We start from the raw sequence: 25,947 nt of genomic DNA on the forward strand, positions 1-25,947 counted from the left end.
TGAGGAAAAGAGCACTGAGAACAAGATTCTTTGCACCCATTTGGAGGGCAGTCAGTTAAACCCTTAGTGTGACAGCTGGGGAAATGTCTTCACCACTTTGACATTTCTCCAGCTTCCTTACAGCTATTCACACGTGGGTCCTGCACTCAGCCAATTGTCTCTCATCCCAAAGCACTCTGACTAAAATGTCTCTCTTTTAACAATTTCTGTAGGTGTGAAATTCTTAAAAGCTGCAAAACCATTGTCTCCGTAGGATTCCAGGTGTCGCATCTTATTGTCATGATCTCTTAATGTATTAGGAAGATATATTCATAAAAAAGGCTTCAGCAAGCAGTTTGTATTTTCTACACATCATTTTCAAGGGACATGTGAAATCAACAGTGCCACCGTTTTTGATCTCTCATCAGTGACTTCGAGGCACAGCACACAACCATCCCTCTGTGAGGTTACTCCAGCCAAGTCAAGCTATATGTTATTCTTGATGAAGACATCCAGAAACTAAAGCAATCACTTTATTCTTGAAGCTATTCAGATCTGTCAGGCTTGCTTTATTTTATTAATATTTCCTAAAAGCAACCTTTTTGATTGTCTACAATTCATGCTGGAAAGGAAAATCTATGGTGTTGAAATCATTGTCCTGAGGATAATTTTTAGAATGTCAAGTATTTCCTGACTTTCAAGTCTGGGCTGGTTCATTGTGATCACTGCATGCTTTCATGATAAGCTCCTGTTTCCTATCACCAGTGCTTCAACTTATGGTATTGGAAGAGTGCTTAGCAACAATTTGTCTGATGGAGGCCAGATAAAACTTGTCAACAGCACAAGAAAAATGCCATCTACAAAACAGAATTGTACCTAAACTGAAAAGGATTTGCTATTATCCAGGGATCGAGAAGAATCTCTCCCCAAACCTCTCCTTCCTCATAATTCTTTGACTGGTACTTCTAGTAGTTGAACTAATCATGTGGGTGAACAGCATTTGTTTCGCATGACTTTGATAGGAGTATAAGATAAAAGCATTTGGATTGATCCAGAAGAAACTCTAATTCAAAAAGATACATGCACCCCTAATGTTCATAGCAGCACTATTTACAATAGCCAAGACATGGAAGCAAACTAAAAGTCCATCAACAGACGACTGGATAAAGAAGTTGTGATATATATATGGAATATTATTCAGCCATAAAAAATAATAAAATAATGCCATTTGCTGCCACATGGATAGACCTGGAAATCATCATCCTCAGTGAAATAAGCCAGAAACAGAAAGAAAAATACCATATAATTTCACTTATATGTGAAATCTGAAAAAAAAACCACACAAATAAACTTATTTCCAAAGCAGAAACAGACTCACAGACATAGAAAACAAACTTACAGTTACCAGAGGGGTAAGGGAGTGGGAAGGGATAAATTGGGAGTTTGAGATTTGCAGATACTAACAACTATATGTAAAATAAAAAACAAGTTTCTACTGGATAGCCCAGGGAACTATATTCAATATCTTGTAGTAACCTATAATGAAAAAGAATATGAAAACAAATATATGTATGCATATGTATGACTGAAACATCATTCCATACACCAGAAATTGACACATTGTAAGCTGACTATACCACAATAAAAAAGAAAACCACATTATTTACCCTGCTTTGCAATAAACTTTGAAGTCTGATAGTGCAAGTTTAGCTCATTGGAGTCCTTTTTCAGAATAGTGTTTATTTTTATATATTTAGTATCCCATGCAAATTTTAGATTCAGTCTGTCAACTTCTATGGACAGTCTGGTGGGGATATTGGTTGGGACTCCATGTCCTTTACGTATTAATTCAGGAAAGAGAAAAATCTTTGTAATAATGTGTCTTCCTTTCAATGACCATGATATCTTACCACTTATTGAGTCTTACTTAATGTTCTTCAATAACATTCCATAATTTTCTCTATAATGTGTTCTGCTTTCTTGTCGCCTTTCTTTCTTGCTACTTCATTGTCTTTATCACTGTCGTAATTGGGATTTTCTAAATGGCAATTGCTCAGGTGTATGGAAGCCATTGGTTTTTGTCTGTTGATATCAGCCTCACTTTCAGACTAGTTCATGTATTTCCAGCAGCCATTCATTATCACATGTTTACCAGGTGAACAGTTTTATTGTCTGAAATCACATTTTTTTCCTAATCATTATACCTTTCACTTTTTTGTTTTTACATTTTTTTATTGATTTATATACCTTTCACTTCTTGTTTGTGACTTGTTGCCTTACTCCAGTACAATTGGAATATTAGCCAATGACAGCCAGCATTCTCATCTTATTCCTGGTTTTACCGGCAATGTTTCTAATGTTTCACCATTAAACATAATCTTTGCTAGATATTTCTGGTAAATAACTTTTATCAGACTAAGGAAAATTTCCTCTATACCTAATTAGCAATCAGTTGTGTGTGTGTGTGTGTTCTAATCAAGTATCGTTATTGAACTTTGAATTTCTAATTAGTTCTTTCTTTAAACTGCTTGTAACTTGTTTCCTGGGTATAATACATTCTCTAATCTTTCTGGTGATAGCATTAGATTCATTTTACACATCCTGTTCTTAAAGCTTTATTATCTCTGTTTTTACAGACTAACTTCAATGTTTTGCCTCTCTTTCAATGGGTGGCTTTCCTCCGTCTCTCATTCTTAACTTTGAGTTTATCTCTCTGCTCTGATCCCTGCAGATGATCAGTTGCCTCTGTAAGCAAAGCTTATCCACAGGGAAAAGCCAAAGCTTAGGTGAGGATCGTCTCCACGAGGTTTTAAGTGAGTGTGGGAGAAAGGCCCCTGGTGGGACATCTTGGCACCTGGTTCGAGCTTAACAGTTCCTGTTCCTCTACGTGTCACCAAGGGCTTGGATCTCTGTCCCAATTAATGCTTCTATTGGAAATAGATACTCCTATCACAGATTCATAGCCCTAAAATAGAGTGTGTGTGTGTGTGTGTGTGTGTGTGTGTGTGTGTGTGTGTGTGTGTGTTTCTAAGGGGTCATCAGCCAAGTAGTTTTGATGGCAGCAACCCAAGCAAGCTTCCTCCCGACTGCACCTCGGCCTCCTCCAGCTTCTGGTTTCCACCACTTCTTAGCTTGAAGCACGTTTGGTTTTGCTCTCACTTTTTGTCATGTGACTCTCCCTTGGGCTTCTGCACATGTTTGGTGCTGCTATTTACTTCTTTAAAATCTGATTCCATTTACTTTAAGTAATTTAGGGATTTGCTACAATTTTTGAAAACTTTGTTTTATTAGGGTGAGTGTGACTATACATACACACACATACACATGCACACATACAAACTTTCATTTCTAGAGTTTGTTGTAACATGTCAGAGTTCATCGTGTGCTCACCCTGCTATTTTGAAATCCGAGCAGCCTGTATTTGTTCACTGGGAACTTTTCCTAAACTTAAACCTGATGTCTTGAATTTTTAAAAAAAAATCAATTGAATGAGTCAGAAGAGCAACATTAAATATGACTTGATCTCAAAATATAGGGGATGGAGATTGACCTATGTAAAAGCTATCTATGAATCATTGTATTTGAGACTCACTGACTCCATTTATTTCCTCTTCAGCTGGGCTGCTGTGAGGGTCAAGTTGAAAATTTACATAACAATAGTTTATAATTTGTTAAACATGGTGCATGGAAATGATCATTGTTAGCATTGCCCCATTATCTTTGATTTCTCATCAGACACACATGAATTTTCAAGTTGCTCACATGTTGTCAACATAGGTTGACTATTTACAGAGACATATATTTGATGGAAATATTTCCATACTATTCTTCAAAGCTGATAACATCTTGTTTGAAGATACACTTTACACTGACTGAGAGAAAAGAACAATGCTGTGGATTTCAGTATGGATTTTAGACTTAGGCAGATGTGGGCTCTAATCTTCTCCTCCTTTCTTCCTAAATCCTTTATTGAAACAATCACAGCTCCATGGCAGTTACATGCAACTGTGGATTCTTTGACACTGTTATTCCTGCAATGACTTCAGCCGACTAGAAGGATTAGGAGAACATCTCTGTGTCTTGTTAAAATCCTGTATTGGAAAGGATGGTGCAGTTGATTAAGAATGTCTCAAAGATTATTAGACTGTCCTGACAAGAAGAATTTCTGGACTCTCATTGCACAACATGTCAATCTTTTACTGAATCTATCATTCAATCTTACTAAATTACTAGTGCAGCTTCACATCGTGCTATCTAGATGTCACAGTCAAATAATAAGAATACATCCTAGCTCCCTGCTCTGTGTGCACCAATTCTTTTTTCCAGCATGACTTTAGGTTAGTCTTTATTGGACACTACAGAGCTGAATCCTTGTCTCTGTTGAGGCCTTGGGGCCTGGCTATAAAGAGGTTCATGTGGCAATGAGTCTCAGATACATTGCCTTTCAATTGTAATTGTTGTGGAGTGTTGTTTGCTTATTATGTTTTGTTCTGAGTGTTGCTTTATTTGGCTATACTTCCTGGAAATTTCCAGAAATATGATGTCAGGAAACAATAGTTTACTCTTTGCAAGCAGTGAAATTGCTGGAAAGTTCTATAAGATTGAGAATGATGGTGGGACCAGGTGATCTTTCAGGTTTCCGCCAGCACTGAAAATCTATAATTCTACAATGAATTAACATAAATCTCACAAATCGGACATCCCTTTACTTACTCAATGGTCATATCAGCTAAGAGAGAAAGGCTGTTGTATGTGATAGGATTTTTCTTTGCTACTCCTTGTAGTGTACAGATAAAAAAAGTTAGATGACTTGGCACTGAATATTGAAGAAATAAAAATCAATTTATTGAACAGCCTGCTTCTTTGTCATTTTAACTGTTCTTCTGTGTGTGGATTTGAAACATTTGTAAGGAAACTGTGTTCTGTTGTCCTCCTAAAATGTCCTCCTAAAGAGTCACGTGCTTATGAATACCAGTGCCTATCATATTTAAGTCATTGAGTACAAGCAGTCCTCAACAGACAGAAACCTAGAGCATCACCAAGCCCTTGTGCTTTATTGTGCATTACCAGTGGCAAACACATGATCTTTGACTCTGTTAGTGGAACTTGTCCTTCAAAGGAGAAACAAACAATATCTGTTATTAATCACCAGGTACCTAGGATCTTGAAACCTAGATAATTAACTTCCAATGTATGAGAATTAAGATAAAATGCAAAAGACCCACAAATTCAATTGGTCTCCATTGCTCAGTAGAAAGCTTTGTGGTTCCTTGAAGTTGTGGTAGGAACATGGGACTTGGAGGAGTCATACTACCCACCGACAGTGTAACGTTCCTGAAGGAAACTCAAGTGAACGTGTCCAATGAAGACACTCCCTCTCTTAACAATCTATTAGGATTAAATTGAAAATCAAAAAATACACGTGAAATTATTTGCTAAATGACTATGAAAATTGCCTTGTGTTTACCTCATCAAGAGCTTTCAGAGCAGTTCAGAAAGTATATGCCTCTCCAATGTCAGAGCAGGTGGGAAGCACCCTGGGCACCGAGTACCGCGAAACCGGCAGGCTTTTGACACGATGGGAACGTTGTCGGGGTAGTGGAAGAATCCAGCGTAGCTTACAGACTCTCACGTTGCTTTGTTCCTCAGCAAACAGCGTTCACTGCTCCTCCACCAAAGGATGATGGGACCTTGTCCACCCTGTTCCTACTATAAGTGCCGCTCCTCACTTGTAAGTCCTCTTGTCTCTGGCTCTTTGATTCTGATTACTCCTGGTTTCTTTTTACTCAACACTGTATCCAGGTATGGCTCTATTGTACTTCTTTTCAGCTTCTATTCCCACTACCAACGAAACAACAGTTTCTCAACTCACAGTCACATAACCAAGAAAAATAATGTGTTTAATGCTTCATTTCTTCAAAGCAGAAAACTATTTTCTGAACGTAATCTTCAGCAGGCTCCTAGCCTTGGATGTGGATGCAGGCAGAAAACTCATCTTGTAATGGTTATATAATGGTTTCCTTATCTGCCATTAGTCGAGCAACCCAGGTCAGAGCTTATAAATTTATTTTTGAAGGCGCCTAATGCTGAGAGAAGCAACCATCCAACTCCTTCGTGGTTACATTTCTGAGCTTCTTGACATTTCTCAAACACAGCAGCAACCAAGTCATGCAAAGTGCTGCCTTCAAAGGGAACACATTTTGGGCAAGTTTGAAATTACAGACAAAAGCTTCAATTGCCACTACAAACCACGGGCTCTTGGCATCCGCAGTGAGAATCCAGCTGGAGTCTTACAGCTCCCCACTTGCTCTAAAGCCACAACCAAATGCAGGGAACATAGCTGCATTCAAGCAATTTTCTTCTTCTCTTTGTTTTTCAGTTGAGGTATAGTTGATTACAACGTTGTGTTAGTTTCGGGTGCCACAGCCACTTCAGGGCTTGGATCTTCCTCCATGATCTGCCCTTGATAGAATCCACCCACGTCATTCCTGTCTCCTTGTCTATGGCTCTTCTCACTTCTCTTTCTGCTATTTAACAAATGATTCCTCTTTATCCTGACATTGCTTCTCTTTTCTTGTTTTACTTTGGAGGGGGTCAGATAATTAGGTTTATTATTATTTATTTATTTTCAAATGGAGGTACTGGGGATTGAGCCCAGGACCTTGTGCATGCTCAGCGGGCACTCTACCACTGAGCTATAACCTCCCCCCCACCACCCTCCCCACATTGCTTTTCATTTGAGGCTGCTTCACAAGTCAGTGAACAGTTTAGGGATAAATTGCCCCGGGGTGAGATATCAACACTGAGTCTTAAAGGGGGAGCTGAGGCACCTTGGCAGTGGGAAGAATGCTGTCTGGTCAGAAATCCAAGGCTACTTTCCTCGGCAAGGAAAGCACACATCTTTTGAGTCATGGCAACCAGCTAATTTCAGTGGGAGTTTTAAGTGGAGTCTTGATCAGAAAGGCCCCATTAAGCCAGAGGCCTGGCAAGAGCCCAGATATGAATTAATGCAGAACCTAAACTAAGAGTATTAGAACCAATGAGGAACGGCACTGGAGGGATGCCCACAACATTTTGATGAAAGAGTGAATACATTTTTGTGACTAAGTGTAAAGCAAAGAGGAGGACTTCAACATAGTGGAGTTTTACTTTTTGTGTGATTGAAAGAACTAAAATAGGGATATCGGTGCAAGGGGTTGATTGGATTGAAAGGAGTTAAAAGGAAATGTTATTTTTTAGATATGTGGATATTGAGAAGGTAGGACGTTCAGTGGACAGGATGGAAATGTAGGAGAAAGATCAGAGCCAGAGATGGAGTTCTGTGGGTCCATTTACACACCAGCTTGTGAGGGCTGAGTCACAGAGACTCCAGTGGCACCCCTGGAATTGTGTGGTGCTCTGGCACACATTATAGGTAATTACTGAAGGTATTTTTCTCAAATGGATTTGAACAAATGGTCAATTAGATAAATATCAACCTGAATTTAATAGCCTATGAATTTCAAAAACTTTATTAACATATTTAAGGATTTCTTACATGAGAAAGACAGAACCTGGGACAGAGAAGAGAGGAGAAAAGACACTGTGAAATAAAAGAGCCAGATAAAGAATATAGCTATTTCCATATGACCATTAATGTGGAAGAATACCGGAATTGGTATATATTGCATCGATCTTCCACGAAACGAAAGATAATATTTTAATTCCATGAATATGGAGACTAAGCTGGATAAGAATCACCTCTGACAGGAAAAAAAATCTGGAAACTCCAGGTATGCAGCTCTTTCAGTGCAGCAACTACCCAGTGCCTTGTGCAATTATGTGCTTGATAAAAGCTTTTGACAATAATGCTAGAGGGCAGGTGTCATGCCTGTTCAACCCACTTAGTCTGTAAGCAAGTAGATAACTAAATGCTTTAATGAGGAGGAAAGGAAAGAGAAGATAAGAAAAAAGTATGTGCATTACAGAATCAGGATTTGACTGCCTGATGCATATTTATAAACGTCTAATATGCACACACCCACACACGCAAATATGTACACAGTAACACACTTTTTGATTTAGTTTAACAACTGAACATTCAGCTCTGATTTATAAAGTAATAAATCTTCTGTGACCCTCAGAGGAAATTCCCCTTATAGTGAGCAAAAGAAAATAAATTTTATCTCTAAACCGTTACACTAACAGAGACTAAAATCTGTTAGAGAGTTATATAAAGATAGACCCCCAATCAGTAATTCTTATACTGACAATCCTAACAACGTTCAACAGAAGAGCGGAGGACTTTGTGGGATGCTGTTTTCTCTGTCAGACTAGACAAGTTTAATACAAATAGATGCAAATATCATAAATGCAAATACGTATTCGAATATTGAAGGTATTGCAAGGTACGTTGAAGTTAAATATATTGAAAAGCAAATACTGATACAGACATTGTACTAATTAATTAATAGAAAGCTTTCTTTATATAGACTATTTTCCATGAGATCAGGAGCCCCTTCTGTTTACGTACCACTAAATTAGCACATAGCATAGAACCTGGTACAAAACGAATAGTCAACAAATACATAAATTAATTTAGCCTTGATTTTCCTAGGGGCTCTGGTATTACTAAGCAAAATATTGGGGGTTTTGGTTAATTTCAAAACTTAGATGTGAGGATAAGACACATGTACAGATGACATTGAGAAGTGGATTCATTCCTGTATCACTCACTCACTCGTATTTCCTACTAGAAAGTATGTAAGAAGTCTTAAAAAACAAAAACATAAAACAGGAGAAGATACATGCAGAAACTGGGAACAAAAAGAAAAAAAAAGAAAGTAGGATAATAGAATAAAAGGTAGAGGGTAGAGTTTGTACACAAAGTGTGTGCCTCAGAAGTCTGGGCATTTGCCAAAAGCACCAGCGGGGTTCAGTCTTAGAGGACATTGTCAAGAGAAATGTGCACGTAGGGGCCACGGCACCACCATCAAAAAATGCAGTAGGTCACCATCCAGCTTCTACTCTGATTCACCGGGAAAAGACCTTATTTAAAATTTAATTTCTTAGAAAAATGTTCTGCAAAAATGCATTACCAAGACTACTGTTTTATTTTCTTTCAAAGCAAAGTGATTACATAAAATCCTGGTGCTTTCACACTGGCCCCTGTTTGGTTCTCCAAACGAGTAATAAGCGAATTTTTTTTTAATGAAGCAATTTTTTTATAGCTTTCAAGGTTTGTAATAGAGGAAAACGTGTAGGGAGGAATTTAGATGGCTATATGCTTATTTATCTATAAAGTTCAAGCCATAGAAAGGAGACCCACTGGCTTAATTAACTTGTGAATTTCCTTGGCCAACGTGCACTCATGTTCTATACTGAAAAGTCATATACAGGGTTTGTAATGGTCATGGTGAAAAGTGATAATGAGGAAGGACGGTGGCTTGAGATTTCATTACTGACACTGCAGTTCGACTTGAATATGTGCTCACGGGCAGCTGCAGGCAGGAAAAGAGGATGAGCGCAAGAGAGACTGAATCACGTGAGCTGGCAGGGGAAATGAAAACACGGTCGGAGAGTTGAGATGCAGAGTGGAAAAACTGTCTTCCCAGAGTCGCTTTGGGACTGTATTCTGGAATCTAGAGCTGGCTCAGATGACTTGCAACTCACCTATTAAACTCAGACAAGGAATGAAAGTGAGCAAAGCCCCTCACTGCTTCTTGTTTGATTTGCAGGGTGTGCGGGTTCATACGTCTTGCCATATTTCTGTGTTCTGAGGGGCACAGAGACAAATTACCGGGGCCAAGTGTCAGACGTGGGAGATGAGTTTAGCCCCTAGAGGCTTTAAAAAAGAAAAGCAGACTTCCGGGCAAGATGGCGGAGTAGAAGGACGCTTGTAAGCCACCCTCTCCCACAAATACACCAAGACCCACATCTACAGACCCACTCAGCCAACCAGAGCACCTGCGGAACTCCGACAGAACATGGCCCTCTTCAAAAGATAAAGACGCCAAAAATCTGGTAGGAGAAAAGGAAAAAAGAAAGAACAAAAGGCAAAGCAGTGCGGGTCCCCCCGACACCCAACCTGAGATGCGGGCCGGCAGCGGGGGCAGGGCCAGGCTGCATAATCTGGGCGGAGGACGGGGGCGGCTGCACGGAGGATACTCCGGGGGACTGCAAGGGGCTGAGCGCCGGGGCTGTGGGTGTACAGGACAGAACAACCTGGGCCCTCCATAAAACAGCAAGGTTGATGTGCTCTCGGGGCAAGGGTGCATACCCCCATCTCTGAAAACACGCGGAAACTTTTCAGGGGAAGAGGGGCGGGGCCCAGGCAGAGCCGCCATATTCTCCGGCGCTTAACACCCAGGCAGGGGCAGAGACGAAACCTGCGTCCGCACCGAAGGGCTTAGCAGCCTCAAGGGCCAGACTGAGACGGGCCTACAGCCCTGGGCAGATAGGACCCTTCCATTCTGGTACCCCAGAGAACTTGCTCCACAAAGACAAACAAGCAGCTGGGTCTTGGTTCGGAGCAGGGACGAGGCTGCCCCTGGGTCTTCCCCGAGCCCACAGGCGGAGCGCCACCAGGGTGGAGTGCGACCCGGGCGGAGCGCCGGCCAGGGCGGAGCGCCGGCGCAGAGCGCGCAGCCGCACAGAGCAGCGGAGCTACCGGCGGCGCAGGCAGTGGGAGAGCGGCCCCCCGCCTGTTGGGCAGGAACACAACCCCTGACGGAGGTGCTGGGAAGGGGCACGACCCGCCCTCCTGCCTGGCCAGTCTGCAACATCTGTCTGCGGCATCCAGAGGGGCAGTGACCCGCCCGCCCGCAGCAGAGGAGAGCTGCATCTGACCCCGTGTTAGGAGGAGGCGCGATCTGCTTGCCGACAGGTGCTGGGAGCAGCACAGAAGAGGGCGCCAACGGAGGGCCTATGAAAACAAGCTGAGCTTCCAAAACAGGACGAAGACAGAAGGACTTCACATTAAAAGCACACAGACTCCAGAACACCGACAACCCCCTTTTTTTTTTTTTTTGGTTTTTGTTTTGCTTTGTTTTGTTTTTTTGTTTTCTGTTTTTGTTTCTGTTTTGTTTTGTTTTAATCGGTTTTTACCTGTTCTATTTTCAATTACTCTTTTAATTTTTACTTCTTAATTCATTTCTATTTCTCTTGGGTTTTGATGTCCTGTTATTGATTAGACACAGGCTTCAAACACATATATTCATCTCCCCACCCCCCCCCTTTTTTTTTTAAGGTTTTAAAAGGACTTCTCCACCCGATTAATACTCTGCTTCAACCCGCTCTTCTATTATTCATTATACATTGTTTTCAAACCCTCTTTCTCCCTTCTTTTAAAAATCTTTCTCTCTCTCTCTTATTCTTTTCTCTTTTTTTCTTTTTTTTTCCTAAGTTCTATTCCTAAATAGGCATTAGATAGATAAAATCCTTAAGATCCAAAATAGACAACTGATACTTCATAAACCACAGTGCCAGAGAGGTATGAGCAAGATGAAGAAGCACAGAAACCTTTCCCAATTAAAAGAACAAGAGGAATCCCCTGAAAGAAAGCTCAATGAAATAGACATCGATAGCCTACTAGATCAAGATTTCAAAAAAGGAGTGATCAAATTGCTGAAGGAATTAAAAGAGATAATGCTTAGAGAAATAAAATATGTCAAAAATGAAATTGAAGCTATAAAGAAGAGCCAAGCAAAATGGGAAAACTCAATGACAGAGATGAGGAATGATCTAACAGCTGTGCAAAGCCGACTAGTTAATGCAGAGGAACGAATTAGTGATCTAGAAGACAGGGCAACAGAAAGCACCCATTCAGAAGAACTACAAGATAAGCAAATAAAAAATAATGAAAATAGCATAAGGGACCTATGGGATAATATAAAGCGTCCCAATCTTCGCATAATAGGGGTCCCAGAAGGGGAAGAAGGATCAAAGGGGATTGAAAAGGTTTTTGAAGAAATCATGACTGAAAACTTCCCAAACTTAAAGAAGGAATCAGATATCCAAGTACAGGAAGCTCAGAGGGTCCCAAACAGGAAGAACCCAAATAGACCCACACCAAGACATATCATAATCAAGATGGCCAGAGTCAAGGATAAAGAAATGATTCTAAAGGCAGCAAGAGAAAAGCAAAGAGTGAACTACAAGGGAACCCCCATAAGGCTCTCAGCTGATTTCTCTACACAAACACTACAGGCCAGAAGGGAGTGGCAAGATATATTCAAAGCCCTGAATGAAAAAAAGATGCAGCCTAGGATACTTTATCCAGCAAGGCTATCCTTTAGGATAGAAGGAGAAATAAAGAGTTTCAAAGACAAAAAAAAGCTGCAGGAGTTTAGCAACACTAAACCCATGCTAAAAGAAATATTGAAAGGGCTATTCTAAATAGAAAAGCAGCAGGATGCTACAGAAATGAGAAACGTACAACTGGAAAGGTGATAACTCATGAATTACAAATAAAGAAAACATGAAATTATAAAAGAAGACATACAAATCACTGAGAGTGGGAGAGGGAGGCAGGGAAATATAGAATTTTTTTTCTTTCTTTTTTAAAATTTTTTTAACAGTAGGATGGGTTTGAGATCATGTTATTATCAGTTTATTAAAAACGGGTATAGGTTAATAGATTTACAAAAAAAGGTAACCACAAGTCAAAAATTTAAAAGGGAGTCACAAAAATTAAATAAAATCCATGATAATACAAAGGAAAATTACCAAACCACAAAAGGAAGAAGAAAGGAACAAAGAGGATATACCAATTCAACTGCAAAGATAAGTTCAAAATGGCAATAAACACACATCTATCATTAATTACTGTAAATGTTAATGGACTAAATGCTCCAGTCAAAAGACATAGAGTGGCAGACTGGATAATAAAGCAAGAACCTTCAATATGCTGCATACAAGAGACCCACTTTAGGGAGAAGGACACATATAGATTGAGAGTGAAAGGATGGAAAAGGATATTCCATGCAAATGGAAAAGCCAAAAAAGCAGGTGTTGCAGTACTGATTTCAGACAAAATAGACTTTAAAACAAAGGCCATAAAGAAAGATAAAGAAGGACATTTTATAATGATTAAAGGAGTGATACAAGATGAAGATATTACACTCGTTAATATATATGCACCCAATATAGGAGCACCTAAGTACATACAAGAATTACTAACAGAGATAAAGGGGGATATTGATGGGAATACAATCATAGTTGGAGATTTTAACACTGCATTAACATCACTAGACAGATCTTCCAGACAGAAAATAAACAAGGCAACAGAGAAATTAAATACTACAATAGAAAAACTAGATTTGGTGGATATTTTCAGAGCTTTACACCCCCAAAAAATAGAATATACATTCTTTTCAAGTGCACATGGAACATTTTCCAGGATTGATCATGTACTTGGACACAAAAGAAACCTCAACAAATTTAAGAAGATAGCAATTATCTCAAGCATCTTTACTGACCACAATGCCATGAAACTGGAAATCAACAACAGAGAAACAAAGGAGAAAAAAAGAAAAGCATGGAGATTAAACAATATGTTATTGAAAAAACAATGGATCAATGAGGAAATCAAAGCTGAAATTAAAAAATACCTTGAGACAAATGATAATGAAAGCACAACCACTCAAAACCTATGGGACACAGCAAAGGCAGTGCTAAGAGGGAAGTTTATAGCGATACAGGCCTTTCTCAAAAAAGAAGAACAATCTCAAATAAACAAGTTAACCCACCACCTAAATCAATTAGAAAAAGAAGAACAAAAAGCCCCAAAAAGCAGCAGAAGGAAGGAAATAATAAAGATCAGAGAGGAATTAAATACAATAGAGATTAACAAGACCATAGAAAAAATCAACCAAACCAAAAGTTGGTTTTTTGAAAAAGTAAATAAAATCCACAAACCTCTGGCCAAACTCACAAAAAAGAAAAAATAGAGAGCACAAATTAGCAAAATAAGAAAGGAAAATGGAGAAATTACAACAAACAAAATAGAAATACAGAATATCATACGAGAATATTATGAAAAACTATATGGAACCAAACTGGATAACCTAGAGGAGATGGACAAGTTTCTGGAAACATACTGTCCACCAAAACTGAATCAAGAAGAAACTGAACACTTGAACAACCCGATCACTAGAAAGGAAATAGAAATAGCAATTAAAAACCTCCCTACAAATAAAAGTCCAGGACCGGACGGCTTCACCGGGGAATTCTACCAAACATACAAAGAAGAACTCATACCAGTCCTTCTCAAACTCTTCCAGACGATTGAAAAGGAGGGAATACTCCCAAACTCTTTCTATGAAGCCACCATCACCCTGATACCAAAACCAGGCAAAGACACTACAAAAAAAGAGAATTATAGGCCAATATCACTGATGAACATAGACGCCAAAATCCTCACCAAAATTTTAGCAAATAGAATCCAACAACACATAAAAAAGATTATACATCATGACCAAGTGGGGTTCATCCCAGGGACACAAGGCTGGTTCAACATATGCAAATCAATCAATGTAATACATCACATCAACAAGAGAAAGGACAAAAACCACATGATCATCTCAATCGATGCAGAAAAAGCATTTGATAAAATTCAACACCCATTTATGATAAAAACTCTCGCCAAAGTGGGTATAGAGGGAACATATCTCAACATAATAAAAGCTATATATGACAAACCTATAGCCAGCATAGTTCTCAACGGTGAAAAACTCAAAAGCTTCCCACTAAAATCTGGGACAAGACAAGGATGCCCACTATCACCACTCCTATTCAATATAGTCCTGGAAGTCCTAGCCACAGCAATCAGGCAAGAGAAAGAAATAAAAGGGATCCAAATTGGAAAAGAAGAGGTGAAAGTGTCATTATATGCTGATGACATGTTACTATATATAGAAAACCCTAAAAGGTCCACAAAAAAGCTACTAGGGCTGATCGAAGAATTCAGCAAGGTAGCAGGTTACAAAATTAATGTTCAAAAATCAGTTGCCTTTCTTTACACTAACGATAAATCAACAGAAAAAGAAAGTAAAGAAACAATCCCCTTTAAAATAGAACCCAAAGTAATAAAATATCTGGGAATAAATCTAACCAAGGAGGTGAAAGAATTATACACAGAAAACTATAAACCATTGATGAAGGAAATTAAAGAAGACTTTAAAAAATGGAAAGATATTCCATGCTCTTGGATTGGAAGAATCAATATTGTTAAAATGGTCACACTGCCCAAGGCAATCTACAGATTTAATGCAATCCCTATCCAATTACCCAGGACATATTTCACAGAACTAGAACAAATCATAATAAAATTTATATGGAACCATCAAAGACCTAGAATTGCCAAACCATTACTGAAGAGAAAGAAAGAGGCTGGAGGAATAACTCTCCCAGACTTCAGACAATACTATAGAGCTACAGTCATCAAGACAGCATGGTATTGGTACCAAAACAGACATATAGAACAATGGAACAGAATAGAGAGCCCAGAAATGAACCCACAAACTTTTGGTCAACTCATCTTCGACAAAGGAGGCAAGAATATACAATGGAATAAAGACAGTCTCTTCAGCAAATGGTGTTGGGAAAACTGGACAGCAGCATGTAAAACAATGAAGCTAGAACACTCCCTTACACCATATACAAAAATCAACTCAAAATGGATTAAAGACTTAAACATAAGACAAGATACAATAAACCTCCTAGAGGAAAACATAGGCAAAACATTATCTGACATACATTTCAAAAATTTTCTCCTAGAAGAAATAAAAGCAAGAATAAACAAATGGGACCTAATGAAACTTACAAGCTTCTGCAGAGCAAAGAAAACCAGAGATAAAACAAGAAGAAAACCTACGGAATGGGAGAAAATTTTTGCAAGTGAAACTGACAAAGGCTTGATCTCCAAAATATATAAGCAGCTCATACGACTCAATAAGAAAAAAATAAACAACCCAATCCAAAAATGGGCAGAAGACCTAAACAAGCAATTCTCCAAGGAAGACATACAAATGATCAAAAAACACATGAAAAAATGTTCAATATCACTAATTATCAGAGAAATGCAAATCAAAACTACAATGAGGTATCACCTCACACCAGTCAGAATGGCCGTCATTCAAAAATCCAAAAATGACAAATGCTGGAGAGGCTGTGGAGAAAGGGGAACCCTCCTACACTGCTGGTGGGAATGCAGTTTGGTGCAGCCACTATGGAAAATAGTGTGGCGATTCCTCAAAAGACTAGGAATAGACTTACCATATGACCCAGGAATCCCACTCCTGGGCTTGTACCCAGAAGGAAATCTACTTCAGGATGACACCTGCACCCCAATATTCATAGCAGCACTATTTACAATAGCCAAAACATGGAAACAACCTAAATGTCCATCAACAGGTGACTGGATAAAGAAGAGGTGGTATATTTATACAATGGAATACTACTCAGCCATAAAAACCGACAACATAATGCCATTTGCAGCAACATGGATGCTCCTAGAGAATGTCATTCTAAGTGAAGTAAGCCAGAAAGAGAAAGAAAAATACCATATGAGATCGCTCATATGTGGAATCTAAAAAACAAAAACAAACAAACAAACAAAAACAAAGCATAAATACAGGACAGAAATGGACTCATGGACAGAGAATACAGACTTGTGGTTACCGGGGGGGGGGGGGCGGGGTAGAGGGTGGGAAGGGATAGACTGGGATTTCAAAATTGTAGAACAGATAAACAAGATTACACTGTATAGCACAGGGAAATATACACAAAATGTTATGATAAATCACAGAGAAAAAAATGTGACAATGAGTGTGTATATGTCCATGTATGACTGAAAAATTGTACTGAACACTGGAATTTGACACAACACTGTAAAATGATTATGAATCAATAAAAATGTAAAAAAAAAAAACAGAAAAAAAAAAAAAGAAAAGCAATACATGGAATTCTCACGGCAAGCTCGTCCTCCTTTGCCTGTCTCTCCTCTTCCAGACTGAGGTTTGCTGTGTTTGTGTTCCTTTGCATGTTTAAGATTTGCTCTGGGCTTGACTCCAGAATCAATTATTTCAAACAAACAAGCATGCAAGGAACTTTTCACACATTTTTCAGTCATTTCTTTCCGCTCTCTGAATCTTATTTTTAAGTTAGCCTCTAAAGCTCAAATTTTCAGATCATGTATGAATATAAGATAAGTGTCTGTAACTTGTACAAAAATACTCCAAGAGGAAAAACCCCACTTATTTCTTGTACACTTTGCTTTCATTTAATCACCTGCCTAAATAGCGCTACAGACTGAACTATCTACTATTTCGTGGATTATATCATTTTTGTCCCCCAAACACAAATCTTATGAGTTGATTATTACTATTTTATCCATCTACAGATGGAGAAATGGAGAGGCTATGTCAATAACTTTCCCAAGTTCTCACATTAAATTGTACCATCAAATTCTGAACTCAGCCCCATACTCCTGACCCACATTCTTAACCACCAAGTTATGGTTCTTACACTACATTTCAGCATCTCTATAACAAACAAAATGTGTATCCTTGGAAACGGAAGAAGCTTACCTAATGCACTGATACGGTAAAGAGTAGCTGACTTTGAATTAGGAGTCAGGATGCAAAGATTCTATTCATGACACTCACTATGGGAATTTAATCAAGTTAATTTACCTCTGTGTTCCTTAACTGAAAAATGTCATGACTCAGAAAGGCTGGTTGAGTTGAGGCACATTTAAGTCCTTTCGGGTTTTGACAGTCAATGTTTTCTAACTAGATGCCTGCCATTACCTAACATACCTTGGGTCAGAGGTAAGAATGAGATGGTAATTAAAGGTTGTGCAGGGCAAGTAGGCATGACTCTGTGTTGGCCAAAGAACTGCACGGGTTATGGGTGGAAACTAATAAAGACAAACATGAATGAAGAAATGTAAATCCATTTCTTGTTTTAGACATACGAGTCAAAGCCCAAACTTGAAACTCTATGGACAGTGTATTATTTTTAAGCATGGCTTAATGTTATAGCCCCAAAGAAATGCTTATTTATGTTATTTATTCAGTGCCTAGAATAGGGCCTGGTTCATAATGGAGAGTCAGTGGCAATGTTTAATCCAACAAAAGAAAAGGGGGTGGGAAGGGATAAACTGGGATTTTAAAATTGTAGAATAGATAAATAAGATTACACTGTATAGCACAGGGAAATATACACAAAATGTTATGATAACTCACAGAGAAAAAAATGTGACAACGAGTGTGTATATGTCCATGAATGACTGAAAAATTGTGCTGAACACTGGAATTTGACACATTGTAAAATGACTATAAATCGATAAAAAATGTTAAAAAAAAAAAGAAAAGGGAAAATTCACCAGTTGAGTCCATGTCCACCAGAAAAAGACAAGTGGATTGCTGAGTGAATGAGTGAATCATTTCCAGATTGTTGTTGTGTTAATTTTGGAAAAGAAACTCATCAATAGAGTTCTCACTTGTTCCTTCGAGGTGAACGATCAAATCTCATTCTTCTTCCTCCTGAAGATATTTTTCCTTGTCCTTGTGCTGCTGGCCCTGAGAACACTGGTAAAAGCTTTCTGTGCTTTCTCTCCTGTCAGGAGGAAGGTTGGGAAGAAGGAAGAGAGAGAGAGAAAGAATAAACAGATATACCTAAATAATAAGATAATTTCATCCTTCCCATTATGTAACTCCTGTGAATGACATATCCAATTGGACAGAAATTCAAACCGTGGCATGTCTGGAGGAAAGCCCCATGAATTCTGCATTATGAGTAATAATACTATCCAGGACAATTATCACAGTGACTAGCAAAATCTTAATGTACCACTTGGCAGATTTTGTATTTTTGTGTTTCTTTGTGACATCTCATTTTCAATGTGGCTTACAGAAGAATCAAAGTTTATAGAACTGATTCATAAAAATCAATATTTTGCTGTGGCAAACACTTCTCCTCCCTATCGCTCAATATTTCACTGTTTTATTTATCCTCCATAAAGGGGAATGAGTGGCCTAGATGAGGATATGGAGGTAGAGAGAGGTTAAACGATGAAGGTCACACAGTAAGTCGGTGAAAAAGGCAAAAATAAAAAGGGGTTTTCTGAGTCACAGCCAGTCAATGACAGACCCAGTGCTGACGCACAAGCTCACTTAGCTTACAAAATAACCAGGGGCACATTTCCCCTGAAACCAGACCATGCGCTCGGTGCATGCCCCGGTGCACGTGCAAATTAATCTTTGGCAGCAGGACACCATGGTACTTTTCAACTCTGATGTACTAGTAATTAAAACAAACAGATACACACCAATTTTTTTTTTCATGTGAGAGAGCCAAAGCTCTAGGTCAAGCCCTAATAATTTCTTGGGTCTTGGAATAACTTATAATATGAGGGAAAAAAACACTGAAACATTTCATTTGCAGTATGAGTATTTTTTTGTATCAGTCACCCTTCTTCCAGAAACCTCTCTTCTGTATAGAGTATACACTCAGTCAGCACTGGGAGTATTTGTTCAACCTATTTTTATGTACATTGGATACAGTGCCATTTCTTATTCTGTGTGGAAAAATTGCAAGAATTCTTAAATTGTTGTTGTATATCTCAAGCCAGGAAGAATGGCTCATTCCTTAAATAAAGGAGTTTGGAAAATTAGAGTTATACTTAGTGTCAAAGAAGCCTGTGGGAGCTCTTTGAAATCCCTAGTGTTCTATTTTTATGACTGTTTTGTACTCCTTCCCATAGAATCAACTGTAGAGCCAGGTAACCCAACAAACATGAATCTCACTGGATTAAGAAATACGAATATTGTCTGGATGGTCCAATGGATGGAGACATTTTAATGGTAGGGGCTATGAACAAACTCTGTATCAAGTCCTGAAGCCCTGTGGAGTACAACACACCTCATAGATGCCCAGTTACACTGGATTTTATTATTAGCCACTTACTTATTTTTTATCTCATTTATTCATTTATTTAGCAAACATGTACTAAGCCCCTATTCTGTGATAGAAAAAGCAGGAGCCTGCAGATACAGAAGTGAACACATGCACTCCGCCTTCAAAGAGCTCACAAGCCAATGGGGGCAGGCAGTGGACAGACCTTGCCACCCCAGAAGGTGGGAACTCTACGCGAGAGAATTTCAGCATGTTATAGGAACTTCAATAAGGGAAATCTGGCCACTATGAGGGTTAGGCAAGTGGGGAAAGGGATCGTGAAGGAAGAAGGTGACACTTGACTTGCTCTGAGCTGTAGCCCAGCAATAATGAGCTGTCCTATGATAGACAAGAATTTCTCACACAGCATCACTGACGTTCAACATTCAGACTCTTCCTTTTTTGAAAAATTGTAAAAACACTTAACATGAGATCTACCCTTTTAACAATTTTTTTATGTGTTCAATATAGCATTGTTTACTATAGGCACAGTGTTTTACAGCAGGACTGATTCATCTTGCATAACTGAAACTTTATACCTGCTGAATAACAACTTCCGCCCCCAACCAGCTCCTGGCAAGCACCATTCTTCTCTCTGCTTCTGCGTGTTTGACTATTTTCAATACCTCCTATAAGTGGAATCATGAAGTGTTTGTCCTTCTGTGACTCGCTTATTTCACTTAACGTAGTGTCCTCAAGGTCCATCCATGCTATCGAATAGACTTCCTTCTTCTTTTTTTTTAAACAGGAAGAATACTTCATTGTATGTATATTTTACATTTTCTTTATTCATCCATAGATGGACATTTAGGTTGTTTCCACTTCTTGGCATTCAGTCTTCTCTGAAATATTTATAGTTATCGGGAACTCACCATCAATGGCCACATGTTAAAAGCATCATTCATTCTTCTTCAAACAACTTTGTTAGAAAACTCTTTAACTGAGCTAGAGAGAGGTTAAAAGGTGAAGGTCACACATTAAGTCAGTGAAAAAAGCATAAACTTTAGTTCTACACTCAACACAATCCAAAATAAATCTAAACCATAGGCTACAATCTTGAATGACAGTGAATGTTGCTTTTGAGGAGTAAGAAAAAATCTGACAGAGATATGTGGAAAATTATAATTATCCTATTAGAAAACGTATGGCCAAAAAATGGTGACAGACGGCGATAAATACACCTCAGTCTGTAAGGGAGGCACTGAGAATAACAGAGATTGGTGAAATGGAAGGCACACGCCCTGCACAGTGAGTGGCAGCCCCCACTCATCTCCAGCTGTTTGCTGCTATAAAGCAGATAGAACTTCTAATTCTTCAAAGAAGTCAGGAATCAATATTTTTAAGTGAAATGATTTTGAGAGTTGCCTGCTAATTCAAAACATTTACAAATTTTATTTGGGCCAACAAGGAACTGGTCAAACATCATTCCTCTGTAGACCACCTTCTCGTTACCTCCAGTCTGAAGGCTGGACCACACGTCAGCCTCTCAAGACAGACACTGTCTCCAGGGATATCTTTTCTTCCAGATCAAATGCCACCACCTTCATTAACCATTTGGTATATAAGTGTTCAGAATTCCTGACTATCCTGAATGGCTTCTTGACTTGTTCTGATTTGCTAAAAAAAAAAAAAAAAACCTTCCTGAAGTACAGGATTGAGAGAGGTGTAGAGAACTTCACAGAGGCTCTGACGGGTTGGACAGGCTGGCTATTCCAGAGCTGCAACGCATCTTTGCCTGTGGGCTCTTCTTCCACACCCTCTGCGTGCATTTTTAGAAATCTGTGGCTCCTGACTGGGATGCTCTCTGAATGTTGTTTCTTTCTGATCACAACAATGATGTGGTCTAAGTGTTATTTTTTATTGTCTGTCTACCTTCTCAAACCATCTTCCCTGTTAAAATCTCTGGCTGTAAATTCATATCTATTTGTCTTAGAAAAATTTGAAATTTATATTCCAAATTCAGAAATGCTATTTTTTTATGCTCAGAATGCAAATTTATATTTTCTAAAGCTTGTCCATACCAAGAATTCCCTTCCTTAAGGATCATTAACAGTAAAAGGGCCATTTGTCCCTAAATATTCCAGTTGCTCCAACTTCAAAAAGCAAATATGCCTTTCATAGTAAAAAAAATGAAAGTGAACTCTGGCTATGTATTAGGCCTTTAGCATACATTATTATCTTATCTTATCTTACTCAGTCATTTCAATAACCCCATAAAATAGTTTTATTATCCCAATTCTATAGATGAGAAAACTGAGGCTTGGGAAGATTAAGTACACAGCCCAAAGTTGAATAGCCAACAAACATAAAAGCCAGGAATTCAAACTTGGGCCACCTGAATTTAAAGCCTAGACCCGTTACCCCACACCACTTGTCTAATTCTTTCTTGTTGGTTAGAAGTGAGTCCATAGGGTAAATTCCGCTCATCGTTTCCTTTCTCTTTCGAGGTATTCAGTTGTTATCAGATGTTCAGCTTTGTGCCAAACAGGATAAGGCTTCCCACAACTGTCAGGAGAGTTAAACTCCTCCGGGACTTTTGGAGTTTACCTCCATGTAATACAATCCTGACCCTAATCTGTGTTGGTTGGAACACACGGGGAAAATGGAGCACTCCAAACCCAGGTATAACTTCACCACGAGTAAAGACCACCTGAATTACAGACAGTAAGTAAAGAAATAACCATTGTTAGAACTTCAGTCAATCCAGAGTTAGGAATTGCCTGTGTAATGTGTGCAAACAGATGGATGAAACGACTTACAATAATGACTTCTCTATACGGCAGATACTGTTGACTCTCTGTCTACCCAACATCCATTTTCTCCTCTTTTACAAACAAAACCTCAATTTTGTTCATAGTGACACTATATGACTGGTTTAAAATATTTTTTCAGCCTGCCTTATAGCTATGCTATGGTCTTGTATCACACTTTATGGCCAATGAGATGAGATGTAAGTGAAACTTGCTGAGTGTGACTCAGCCTGTATTTCCCTTTGCCCTTCTCCTTCTCTGGCCTGGAATGCAGCATGATGCTGGAGGTGGAGCAGCCACCTTTCCACCATGAGGGAACAATCTTGAAAATAAAAGCTACATGTTAGGAGTGCCTGAAAGCAGAATCTGAATCTCTGATGGCGTGGAGACAATGGTCTGCTTAGCTACACACTTCTTGGTATGTGAAAAGAACTAAACCCTTATTTGTAAATTGGATTTTCAGTTGTATGCAGCCATTCCTATTCCACCCATTCCTAACTGATTCCCTGAACAGTGCCTGACAAGTATTAAATATGGCTTTTTGTACTACCAAAGCGATAAGATCCCATACACAGAACTTGCTCCTTTTGTAGCTCTCCATGACACACCTGGCAACTCAGTGAACCCTCAAGATTAGGCAGAAATGCCGAGAAGATCAAAGACTTCAGAACCTCTCCCTAGACTGGAAGACTGTGAGAGCAGGGACCATTTCCATCTGGTTCACAGTTGTCCATCAGGGCCTCTTACTGACATGCACAGAGAGGTTAGTCTCTGTCCATTGAATGGATGGATGGATGAACAAGAATTTATAGTCTAGTTGGGGAGATCAACAAGTAACTAGGTGATTCCAAGGGAACAAAATCTTACTTAGTGTAACTATATAGGGCTTCAAACTGGCGCATGAACACTGAGGTGCTGCTAGTAATGTATAGGGAGGGCTTTCCAAGGAGAGGGAGTAGCATGTGGCAGAGATCTATGTACAGTCTTGTAAGCTTATCACTTGGGAATCCAAGGAGACTGTGATGAGCCTGGAAAGAAGAGTTAGATCATGAAGGGCTTGGGTATGTCCGCACAGAGCGCAGTCTTCTGGTCTGGTCTAGTCTTATTGTATCTGATAAACTGATTTCCAAGTCTTCTCAATCTCCCTATTTGCCATCACAAATTTTAATCTTTAAATTTCAGGAATTTTGTGACTTGACTATACAAACTTCTTCAATCACATTTTTTGACTTAGGCTATTTTAATTTCTATTTTATAAACCTACAATGTGCATCATGAATGCATCTACCAACGGCTTTAGGAAAACCTCTTCCACTATTGAAGCAGAACATTTTGAAGACCCTCCTGTCCTAAAGCTTTAAGTGTTGCCTGGAAGTTTTATTCCCTTCACTGGTAAACCCTTTAGCCGTAACTGTCTTCCCTCACCTGTGAGTTATTCTCACATGACTGCGGCAGCTGGGGTGAAACACTTTCCTTGCTTCCTGTCTCAGGAGGGCTTTGTGGTGCCCTGCATCAAAGTCATACACACACAGTTTCACCCTGTTAGAGCAGGCAAAAACTAACTGGAAGCAGCCGCTTAATAGTGGCCCATGATTGTCACATAAGCAAGTCAACATTTTTCTCCTTCTTTGTCTACCTGTCTCCCTTCTCCCCAAACTCATCAACCACCTTCTCAACTTTTCTCTTCTGCATCAGGCACCCCTCGAGGTTGAGGTTGCTCCTTTGTTTAGTTTGAAGTACCTTCAACCCCCAGGGAATCTGGGATACACGGAGCTAGCCTGGTCTTCCTGAAGTCCTCATCACCTCACCACAAGCTTGACAGGGAGAGAAAATGAAAATATTCTCCATATAAACTCACTCTTTCCTCATCTTTCTTATATATTCTCCTGTGCATGCTTCTAGTGTGCTGTCTTTATCATTAACTTTATGGGCATAAAACCTGACCCTTTTTCTAAAGGCATATGGTTGGAATGATGGGAGAGAAGTGAGAATTTCACATTTCTGTTTTCTTTATCATGGGTGCCATAGACCTTTAACTGAGTTTTGTACTTTTGTAAAAGAGAGTGACAATCTCCAAGACTCAAAGGTTAATAAATGTTTCTGATCTCTTTTTATGTTTTCCATCTCACTTTAGAAGTAAAAAGGAAAAAAAAAAAGAAGAGGGAAGTATTGCAAAGAGGGAAGTAGTGCATGCAGAACTGTGAAATTAAGTATCTAATACTTACTCATCAAATCCTGTTGTAGTTAACAGCTATCAGAGTCAACAGACTTGTCTAGATATTAGCAATGTCATAGATGGGATCACAGACTACTTTGTTTTTGTAATGATGGGTTTTATTTCCTATCTTGCTGACAAATTTGCTCTTGACCCTACCTTGTGACTTAGATCCCAATTTATGTATCTGACTGCATTTGCCTTAGACAATTTTCTGTCACATTTCAACAGTTAATATTTTTCTTAGCCTGAAAATTGGAAGGGGTAGAACAAACAGCTTCATGCTGTCTCTCCCCAACACATATATGGATTAGTCTGCTTCTGAAAATAATTCATCGGTCTGTTTTTCTACTCCTAAACAATAGTTTTAACAATTTATATGAAGACATTTTTCTAACTCTTGTTGCCAGCGAGTGCAGAGCAGAGCATACTTTGTTTCATGCTGCTAATATGCATTATTCAGAAAGCAAAGATCAGACCAATGTGGTCCAGGAAGTAGCATTTATATATAATCCATGTGTCACTTTTACAAAATGTAAAATGGTGGACTTCAGAATAAATGAAAGTCAGGTCTAGTCTCTGTTGATTGAGGCTTTAGTTTTTGGCATCAAAAATATTAAATGGTTCATTTTCTTACCAGCTAAAAACCAGTCATAAAATATTACAGTAGCACACATATGTCTTCTTACAAGTGTTATATTTATTTTTATAAGCCATCTGTGACATAATAAGAAATATAAATCGTTCTCTGCCCCCAGTTCCTGTTAGTTATTCTTTGACCCCAGTTCCTGACGCAGAACTTCTGAAACCCTTGGAATTCCCTGATAGGAATATCTTTTGTTCTAATGAGGCAATTCTTGGGGGTTTCCTGGATGGGAGATGGTTATCAGAAAGACCAATGAATGACTAGAAGCTTGGAAATTTCAGCCCCACCCAGCGAGGGAAAGGCTGGAAATGGAGTAAATTATGCCTATATGGTAAAGCCTTCATAAAAATCCCAAAAGTATGGGATTGGGGGAGCTACAGGGCTGCTGAGCTATGTGCCTGGAGGGTGGTGCCCCCAGC

The sequence above is a fragment of the Vicugna pacos genome, chromosome 8 (genome assembly GCF_048564905.1).
Source record: "Vicugna pacos chromosome 8, VicPac4, whole genome shotgun sequence".
In the NCBI taxonomy this organism is placed as follows: Eukaryota; Metazoa; Chordata; class Mammalia; order Artiodactyla; family Camelidae; genus Vicugna; species Vicugna pacos.